Source organism: Coffea eugenioides, chromosome 4 (assembly GCF_003713205.1).
Source record: "Coffea eugenioides isolate CCC68of chromosome 4, Ceug_1.0, whole genome shotgun sequence".
Taxonomy (NCBI): domain Eukaryota; kingdom Viridiplantae; phylum Streptophyta; class Magnoliopsida; order Gentianales; family Rubiaceae; genus Coffea; species Coffea eugenioides.
In genome coordinates this window covers 16,060,402-16,071,263 of record NC_040038.1, presented here as the reverse complement: position 1 = coordinate 16,071,263, position 10,862 = coordinate 16,060,402, and the positions used below count along the sequence as shown (strand labels likewise).

The 10,862-nt window shown below is 30.9% G+C and overlaps 1 non-coding gene across 1 annotated transcript; it reads right to left on the bottom strand.

Moving 5' to 3' along the window:
- Nucleotides 1–5,901: 5,901 nt before the first annotated feature.
- Nucleotides 5,902–5,973, bottom strand: TRNAM-CAU. The gene has a single exon. It is a non-coding gene; the product is annotated as a tRNA-Met (tRNA).
- Nucleotides 5,974–10,862: the final 4,889 nt, after the last annotated feature.

Genomic DNA, 10,862 nt, shown 5'->3' with positions numbered 1-10,862 from the left:
TTTGTAGTCTTGGTATGTGAATCCATCTGGAATGAATCTGACTGAAAATAACTTTTTTGAGTATAAAGAAGTCCATTCACTAGGTGAACAAACTTTTTTGATTATACATTTAGAATGGCTGATTATTTCAGATTTTTCTTTATCCGAAATTAGTTAAATCTCCACAGACTAAGTATCTGTGAGGATTAATTCATAATAGTCTAAATTTTTTGCTGAATCATTTGGTTGCCAAAAGCATTTTGAAGGGAAAAGTCTTTGAATAAGAGTTGTAAGTGCACTATATGGTGGCACTTCTTGAAATATAGTCAACGTGATATGTTGAGTGAAAGGTTTGACGAAATAACCAGAATTTTCATTGGATTTATTTGGTGAGGAAGGTTTTGAAGAACTTGGGTTTGTTTTTGAAGTGGTTGGATTTTTGGCTGCTTGAATATAGCTTAAAGTTGGAAAATCCTAAAGTGTTTGGAATCTATTGGGAGTTGTAGAAATTTGAGTGATGGACATTTCATAATCTTTTGGAGTTCTTGGTTTTGAACCTCCTGCTTTGGAATCCATGTTTCCTGCAATTTTAACAGATAACACTGCTCATTTTTTCTTTCTCCTTTTTAATCCATCCTTTGTAATGAGAGCTGTTTTGACCACTTTGAGTAAGCCAATACTTCATCATAATAAGGTCATTAATCTTTCTTCTCATATGGTGTATAGTATATGAATCGACGAGAGGTTAATAAGGTTTCTTTTTGAACTTGTTGTTTTGAATAACGATGTTTTCGAATAATTTTTATAAACTGATCTTGAGCGAGTCTATCCTTTTGATCCATTGCCCTGTAAAAATTCTCTTGTTAAAAAATCAGGAGGGGAATTATTTTCTCCTTTAATAAATTCTATTTCGAAATCGAAGACTGACAAAATAGCTTGTCATCTTGCAAAAATTTGTTTTGAAACTATATTTTAACATCTTTTTGCAAAACTTCTTTTGCTGATTTACAATCTATTTTAAGTAAAAACCTTTTGTTATATAAATCATCTTGAAATTTTGATATGCAAATTACTATGGATAAAATTTCTTTTTTAATTGTAGAGTAATTCTTTTGTGGACCTGACCAGGTTCCAGAAAGATATCTAACTAATTCTTCTTTTGAATTATTTATCCTTTGTTTTAATATTCCTCCATACCCTAATTTCGATGCATCAGTTTCAACTATCATGAATGCTTTAGGATGTGGAAGGCATAAACAGGGTAATGAATGGATTTTTTTTTAAAGATATCTAACCTTTTGAGTATGAGCTTCTGACCAAGCTTGAGGACTTTTCTTAAATCTATCGAATAATATTGAACATTCTTGTCTAAGTTTTGGGGAAAAATTAGCAATATAATTCAAACATCCTAAAAATCTTTGTAATTGATTTTTATCTTTAATTTCATTTGAAAATTTATTTGCAAATTCTAATACTCTGTTTATAGGTTTTATTGTTCCTTTATTAATGTCGTGTCCTAAAAATCTTATTTGTGTTTGAAATAACTTTAATTTTGATGTTGAAACTACCAATCCATTTTTCTTTATAATTTTTAAGAAAATATTTAGATGCTTAAAATGTTGTTTTAATGATTCTACAAATATTAGTACATTGTCTATGTAAACTATGCTAAATGAGCTATAAGGGTTAAATATATCATTCATTATATTCTGAAATTCTGAAGGGACATTTTTTAATCCAAAAGGCATTACTTTCCATTCATAATGTCCAAATGGTGTAGTGAATGCTGTTTTATATCTGTCTTCTGGTGCTATTATAATTTGCCAATATCTAGATTTTAAATCAAACTTTGAGAATATTTTAGCTTTGAATAATCTATTTAGAAAATCTTTTTTATTTGGAATTGGATATCTAATCCATTGTAAAACTTTGTTTAACGGTTTATAATTTATTACTAACCTTGGTACTCCTCTTTCTTTTTTTTGCTTAATTCATAACATAGAATGCAGCACAACTCCATGGTAATTTTGATAGGGTTATTAATCATTTATCTAATAAAGTTTTTATCTCTTTTTTACATAATTCTAATAATTCAGAATTCATTTGTATTGGTCTAGCCTATGTTGAGATATCTTTTTCATTAAAATCTTTTTCATAGGGTAAATTGATTATATGTTTTTTTCTATCCCAAAATGCATTTGGTATTTCTGCACATACTTCTCTTTTTATTATGTCTTCTAATCCTAAAATTCTTTTTTGCATAGTTGTATCTTTTAATTGTTCTAGTATTCTTAAATATGAATTTTCTTCTTTAATATAATTTATTTGTTGTTTAAGATGTTGAATAGTATTTATTGTTTTATAAATAGAAGAGGATTGTAATATTAGTAATTCTTTTTGTTGTATTGGTGTTAGAAATTTAAAAGTTATAGTTTTTCCCATAATATTTGTGTGTACTCCTTCACTGTTTACAGCAAAATGATATATTTGAATAAAGAAGGGTATTCCTAAAATTATATCTATATGAATATTTTTTACTATAATAAAATTATGTCTTATACAATAATTATTATTACATATTGATCCCTTAGTAAATTTATATTTTACTTGTAATTTTTCTCCATTTGCAATTCTTAATTCTTAATTTGTTCTTTCACAATACTTTGTTGGGATTAATTCTTCTTTTATACAACTCTGATCTGCTCTACTATCTAATAGGGGTACAAATTTTTTTTTAAAAATCTTCTACCATTACTGTCACTCATACATACCATTTTTGAAATGTTATTCTCTCAATTATATTTAAATATTGTTTTTCATCTGATGGATTTTCAGAAATAACTATTTCATTTGTTTTTTATGTAGAGGGTTGATCTATAGGTTGATGTTTTATTAATGATATTCTTGTTTCGTTCTCTAAGTCTTTTATTTTTAATTCTAATATCTCATTTTGTAATTATTTTACTTGCATTTTTAGATTATTAATTTCTACTTGAAGATCTTTAGTAGTTTCTTTTCTTATGTTGTTCATATTTGGGTATTTATCTATTAATTTTGAAATACTAAAAGGTTCTATTATTTTGGCATTTTATCTTCTTGTAAAATTAGATTTTTTAGTCTTTCTAAATATTCTTTTTTAGTTTTAGGGTCATCTATTTTTTCTATAATATCCAGTAAAAATTCTTTATCTTCCTTTTTTGTAATGAAATTTACATATTTTGAGAAGTTTGAACAATTGCAATCTTCTTGTTCTTCTGAACTAGATAAATCATTATAATAGTCATTTTCTGTATTTTGTTCCTTTTCATTATCAATAATGCTATTAACTTATTTTTTATTTCAACTTCTTCTACTCATATTTCATTTATTTTTTCTTTTAATTTACATTTATCTGCTTTATGACCTATTCTTCCACATTTCCAACAGACTATTTATTTTTTCTAAATTTTCTCTTATATTTCTTTTTATTATAATAGTGTTCATTATTAATTTTTTTCTAAATTTTTTACCCCCTTTTTCTTTCTTTTTATTTCTTGATGATGGAGATTTTATTCTTTTAATACCAAAAGTTTCACAGAATGATCCTACTTCTTTTCTTTATGATCCATATTTTATTTGAAATTTCAATTCAGAGCATAAAGCTAATCCTTCTTTTTTGACAAAAGCAAATAATGGTCTGAAAGAAATATTTTCAAATGAAATTGCTTCAATTCCCATTTCCTTTTGTAAATTATTCATAATTCGTTGAGAAAATAAATTTAGTAATCCAGTTATAAATCTTTCTTTTCAAAATGAAGCATTACAATCTAGTCTTCTTAATACATTAGTCAAAAACATATCTTTATACCATCTAAAATCTGATAGAGTTTGACATCTTAAATTTGTTAAAAATGCTTTATTAGCATTTAATTCTTCTTTTGGATTTCCTACAAAATAAATGGCTAATGTTACTACTAAAAATTTTGCTGCATCTGATTGGATTTGAATATTTCCTTCAGTGTCTTCAACTACTATTGTATGATCAAAGATTGCAAGTTTGTGTAGGAGACTTAGGGTATTATCCCACCAATTTTTTAATTATCCTGTGAATCCAGACACTAATAAAGTTGCTACATTTCTTTCTTGAATATTTTTTAATTTGTATGCTAATCTAGCAATTCCCATTTTTTGGAGTGTATTTAATATTTCATAGGGTAAAAAACAAAAAAGCCCCTGTGATAAACCTAATATTCTGTTTTTCCATCTATATTCCATTCATATATTGAATCTCTATCATATTTTGTAGTACAAAATTTTGATTGTTCTTCATATTGAATAACTAGAGGACTTGGTCTAGGGTAATAATTTCTTGTGTCTATTATTTTCCAATCTTTTCTATAATTTTTCTTTTTTTTATTCTATTGATTTGATTGTCTTCTTCTTCCTTAAACTGTTGTTCTATTAGAGTTATCATTTCTATTTCTTTTGAATATTCTTCTGAGGATTCGAATTCTTCTGATGTTAATTCTTCATTAATAATTCAACTATCTATTGTATTAATTCTTGGTGTATTAGTTAAAGATTGTAACGATTGAGATGTTCTATTAAGTACAGTGTTGGTTGGACTTACATTTTGTACTAACTCTTGCTCATTATTTCTTGGAAGACTTCAAGGTTGAAAATGAGGTGCTGATATATCATTTGGGAATCTAGTTGAAGGTTTTGGAATACTATCTACATTAGTACTTAATACTTCTATATGTTGAGCTATAATATGAAGTATTTGGTTGGTATAATTTTTTAATATCTTCTAGATTTACATTATTGTTAAACTTGATTCTGCTTCTCTTCCCTTTTTAAAAGGCGATGCAATTATATCTCCTTTAGTAGTATTTATTTTTATTTCCTGTAATGAGGGATGAATAGTTGTAACTACTTGATTATCTTTTAAATTTCATTTTTTTATATAAATTAGTTTGTACATTTATTTGAGATGTATCATATATATCATATAATCCTATTTTTGAAGTATAGAATGACAACCAAGTGAAAAAAGGAAAATCAAACTTCCTTTGTTTTAATTCATTCTAACATTCCTTTTTCAAATTTTTTCTACATAAGGGTGATAATTGTGCAAACCATAATCTCTTATTTTCATTTTTTTCGTCATTAAAATCTTCTTGTAAGTATTTATGCTTAATTTTAAATTTAGCTTTGTTTATAATATGTATTTCTCCTTTCATTTATGAATGTGTTGGTGAACACTCAGACTGATTTTGATGTATTACCTCTGGTACTGGTGTTTAAATTTAAATGTTGAATTATTTTCAATAGGAGGTACTAATTCAGTAAAATCGGTACAAGATTGTCTAGCTGGTATGCATGAATAATTTGATGCGGTTGAAGGTCTTTCTCGGAATGAATTAAATTTTATAAACACTTTCCCATCCGGTTCTTCTATTATTTGTTCTGCTTCTGTTCTTTCTAAATTTCTTGGGACTTGAGGATTTTGTATTTGAAATTCAGGAGGCACTGTGATTTCATTCCATTTTAATCTTTTAGGTGTATATACTGTTGGTCTATCTGTTTCTACTTGAAGTATTACGGTTTCATCTTTTAATGTAGGGGTGCAATTAATGAAGTATTGCAGTTTCATCTTTTAATGTATTACAGTTATTAATAAATAAAACTTAACATAAATTTGCAGTGCAATTCTATGTTCATGTCATGCAGCCTTTTGTTATTGAGTTTGTGACTTAAAAAGCACACCATCTAGCCATAACAATGACAGGATGTCCTTAAGCCAATGTCATGTGTGAGTTCTAAGCCTATGTCATGTGTGAGTTCTAACTTGTAAGAGAAAGTAATTTATACCAACTCTATAATTAATAGTGCAGTATAGAAAATATGAGAATAAATGTATATTTATAAAAATAATAAATATATCAGAGCCAGGTTTCGATCCTAGGACCTGTGGGTTATGGGCCCACCACGCTTCCGCTGCGCCACTCTGATTGTTGTTTCAACTTATAGTTATTAATTAATATAACTTAACATAAATTTGCAGTGCAATTCTATGTTCATGTCATGCAACCTTTTATTATTGAGTTTGTGACTTAAAAAGCACACCGTCTAGCCATGACAATGACAGGATGTCCTTAAGCCTATGTCTTGTCTGAGTTCTAACTTGTAAGAGAAAGTAATTTATACCAACTCTGTGATGCCCCCACTTCTCCCAAGGGCGAACCCGAGGGTATCGGCGGGACGCCTGCCTAGCTCGCGCCAGGACTCGAAAATACAAAATAATAAAAACTAAAGAAACCAAAAGAGCACTATTCACAATATACAATCCCCAAAAGATTTCTATTTACATCCTCAAAAGTAGATATCCAGATCACTACATCATCGCATGATAGTAATCAAAATTAGAAAGTAGACTCAAAGAAGGGTTTTAATACAGGTCACCAAAACAAACAAAAACATCTTAGTTGTTCAACTATTACAAACCAAACCTAACTATACTAGTTATGGTGCCCAAATTTCCCCGCGTCGGCCTCTGCTAAGGAAAACAAAAGAAAAGGGGGTAAGCTATAAGTTTAGTGACTAACCAGGGGTAAAAATGTAATTTTTTTCATGTCAACATTTGCACAGTGAGAGCAAAGCAAAAGCAGAAAAGTAACACCACATGGTAAGGATACGGGTGGCTCCAAAGCCAACTCATTTGTCGAGTTTGATCACTGGTTGACCCTTGAGATCCTGAGCCACACAGCTCGCTTCTCTTAAAGGATCCCACATAGAGAGACCATGAGCCTCAGCTCAAGTCACGAGCAATAAATGCTCTAAAATATTTTTCAAGCAATAAATGCTCTAAAATCGTAGTTCAAGCAATAAATGCTCTGGTTCAAGCAATAAATGCTTTCAAATTGCGTCACAAGCAATAATTGCTCCGCAAATGTTTCACAAGCAATAAATGCTCCATAACAAATCACAAAATCATATTTCACAGGTATCAATAGCAACTAATGGGGTTTAGGTCGAGTGCGATAAAGTACACCCTCGCCTAAGTGCCCATTTTCATAGTAAACTCATATTAGCATTGAGTTACACAGAAACCCTAATTACTCACCTAAAGAGCAAGTATAACGAGAGAAAGTACGGAAATGAATTCAAGTCGTCAGCTAGTGGGCCCCATCGGCTCCGTCTAGCCCGTCACCGCCTGTAGCAGAAAGTTGAGCCATATTATCACACAAACAACTACTAAAGTGCATAAATTAAGCAAAACGGCAAAATTGGCACATGCATGTGTGGAATTAGCAAACGGAAATGGAAACGGCCGGCAAACGGAAATGGGCATAGTTACTGTCCAAAACTGTTTTGATTATAAGTTGGGCTAGGAATGTCGGATTAAAGTGTATGAGATACCGTTGTGAAGCTAAGAGGAAGGGTTACAATTTTCATGAAGACACCTTAATCTCGATCTGAATGGAAGCAGATTGAAATTATGGAAAACAGTACCAGAAGTTTGCACTTTAGGGTGACGGACAGGGTCTGTTTGTCGGACCATAACTCACAGCTCACAAATCCAAATTAAGAAATTCCAAAGGTACTAGAAAGCTATGTCATAATGCTAAAACCTTTATGTTTAGGCCAAAACCTGAATCAATACAGAGCAGGGTGAAAAATGGGTCCAAAGTTTCTGTCAGAACTGTCCAAATTCAAAGGCAGTTCTGACAACCGATCTTGTTTTGGTTATAACTGGAGTTACAGAACTTGGATTTGGACGCACTTTATACTGTTTCGAAGCTAAAACCAAGATCTACATTTCTTATGAAGGGGTCAACACCCAGTTCGCACGTTATCCAGGCGAACCGAGCATGGTCAGAGGCTAAATCCAAAAGCGTAACACAATCCAGTGTTCAAAACAGGTGCAAGGGTTTTGGCTATAACTCGGGTTACACTGATCCGTTTGACCTAAAATTTTGCAGGCACATTAAGGACTTAAGAAGCTACAACTTTCATGTTTTGAGAAACCTCTGAATCCGCACGCAGAATAAAGAACAGAACCCAAGTTTGGATTTGTGGACTACCCTGTTTCCAGTTTTACCGGTTTCGAACGTCCCAAACGCATGGTCCGTTTCCGAGGTTTCCATGCAAGTTTTCTACCAATAATATACCGAATATACACACATATACTAACTTCTAAATGACCTACAAATGGGCCGAAATTTCCCTCTAAATCACCATAAAATTACCAAACACTAACCATAGTCCCTAACCTCACTTCATTAGCATCAATAAACTTAATCTAACAACCTACTAACCAAACCCTAACTAACTAAACATTAGCCAAGCTAAACTAACCTAAGGAAGCCTAGGGTTTCATGGTCCAAACCAGATTTTGCCAACAACCAACCTATCATATGAAACCAACCATCCACCACACCGTAGGCAAGCTAAAACAACAAGAACAACTTACTAATTAGCATATAAGCATGAAACCCTATTTATTCATCATGATGGCCGAATCTCATGCTTCCACAATCCACCAAAATAAACCATAAAATTCCTTCACAAGCATCTCATAAGCAACAATACATTAAAACAATTCCATGAAACATCATTTTAATCCATCAAAGATTAACCTTAACTTTACCAAGTGTTCAAGTGAGATTTTTACCTTCTAGTTGCAAGTTTCCTAGGTTGATCTTCCAAATCTCAAGCTCCAAGTTGTTCCTCCAAGATCCAAACTCAAGATTAATGGAAACAAAATGCAAGAAACAAAAGCTTTTCTCTCCCTTTTTCCTTCTCTCCCTCACGGTTTTCTCTCTCTCTCTCTCCCTTAGTTTTTGGTTTGTGTTTTGTGTCTTAGCTTGTGTTTGTGGTTTATAGCTTGCAAGACTTAAGATGGGTAAGAAATTTGTTTCACCATCCAATCAAAATCAAACACAACCATGGCTTAATTTCCACCACAAGCTTCTTTGCCCCATTTCACACTCTTGCCCCAAATCATTTAATTCTTTGCAAATTAGTCCATAGGTCATTAACTTAATCTAATCTAAAATACCTTGTCACACTTAATCATTTCACTAATCACCTTATTATCTTAATCACCCATCCTTAATTATACTTTCTCCATAATAAAAACAATAAAACAACAACCTTTATAACATTGGCAAAATTAGGGTTTTAAACCCAACTTAATCTTTCTAATGGATTGTAACACTAGAGGTTTGACTAGTTTAGGGTTTTCTAGCTCTCAAACCTACCTAACCTTTGCTAAAAGAATCGAATCCTATACTTACTTGCACGATAACGTATTTTAGCATGCATAATATTTACTACCACATACACTTATGATTAATACGTAAACTAGGGTTTTGTGTAAAAATATCAAAGGTGTAAATCCATTAGGGGTTTAATAAAATTCCAAATTAAGGTTTTTCGATTCTAAAAAGCAAAATCACATGTAAAGAATTACCATCATCCTTAAAATCAAATTTTATAGCAAAATTTAGCACTAATATTCCTTATTCAAAATTAAGGACGAATCGGGATCTTACAAACTCTGCAATTAATAGTGCATGGACAATATATAGAATAAATGTATATACTAAAAGTTATAAATATAGACACTAATACAATAAGTAAAAAACATATCAATAAATATCAATTCGTAGCTTTTTTATTCTTTTCCTAAAATATAGAAAATAGTGGGCGGAAACAATTCTAATATATAGAGCCAGGTAGATTTTTTATTCTTTTCTTAAAAAATAGAAAATAGTGGGTCGAAGCAACTCAAATATATCAAAGTCAGTTTTCAATCTTGGGACCTGTGCGTTATGGGCCCACCACACTTTCGCTGAAACAGTCAGTTTATCAAGTTTCAAAAGGAAGTAATTGAAGCACGTCTCAAAAGAAAGACCAGACATCACAATTAGATGTGACAGCAAATGAATTTTTACTAAAAAAAAATGATGCAAAATCCTGAAATATTGCAAGAATACATGAGCTTCTTCCAAAATCAACAAAAGAAATTGGATGAGTCAACAGGATCCTCATCGGATTCTACTTTTGATTTGTTTGGTGGGCCATGCACATAAGACCCAAATGATATCTAAACAAAAGGTGTCGGCCCATTTCAAAAGAAGATAAGATGAAATCTCTAAAGAACCAATCAAATGAAGATAAGAGTGTCGGCATGAAAATTCAAATGCACCTGAAATGCAAGTGGCTGTCAAATGAATGCAAATGTAATATTCTGATAGCTATAAATAATCCTCAAAATGAGGATTAGGGCATCGAGTTTTAGCAGAAAGTTCTATCTTAGTTGTTCTGAAATTCGTCCTTCTCTAAAAATTCCCCTATCTTGTAAATCTATAAATTCCAGCAACTTGTGTAAATTGTGTTTGCATTCAAGCCAAGATCAAAGCTTCCACAATTGATAAAGCTTCCAATAGTTCTGATTAAAGCTTCCAAATTTCCAATTTCAAGTAACACCTAGACTCAAAACAGGCTTACCAACGGACTAATAAGGTCTTCTCTGACTTACTAATACTAGAATAAGAATACTATATGTAGAACTAAATATGAATAAATAGATATAACGAAAGCAAGAAACAGATTTATACCTTTCTGTCTCTGATGTCAATTCAAAAGGAAGTGTCAGCATGGAGATGAAATGCAAATGATGTCGGCTTGGAGATTAAATGTAAATGAAATTATCCTAGACTATTATAAATAGATGTTTTGTATCATCAAAGAGAGAGTGATTTTAGCTTTAAAATCACTATTATAATTAGATAAGCTTCCCTTTTGCCTTCTATTGTAATCATATTAAATAAAAAAGTTATTTTGAGAATTTCATTCAATCTCAAGTTTTCTTTAAAATAAATTCAGCAATTTCA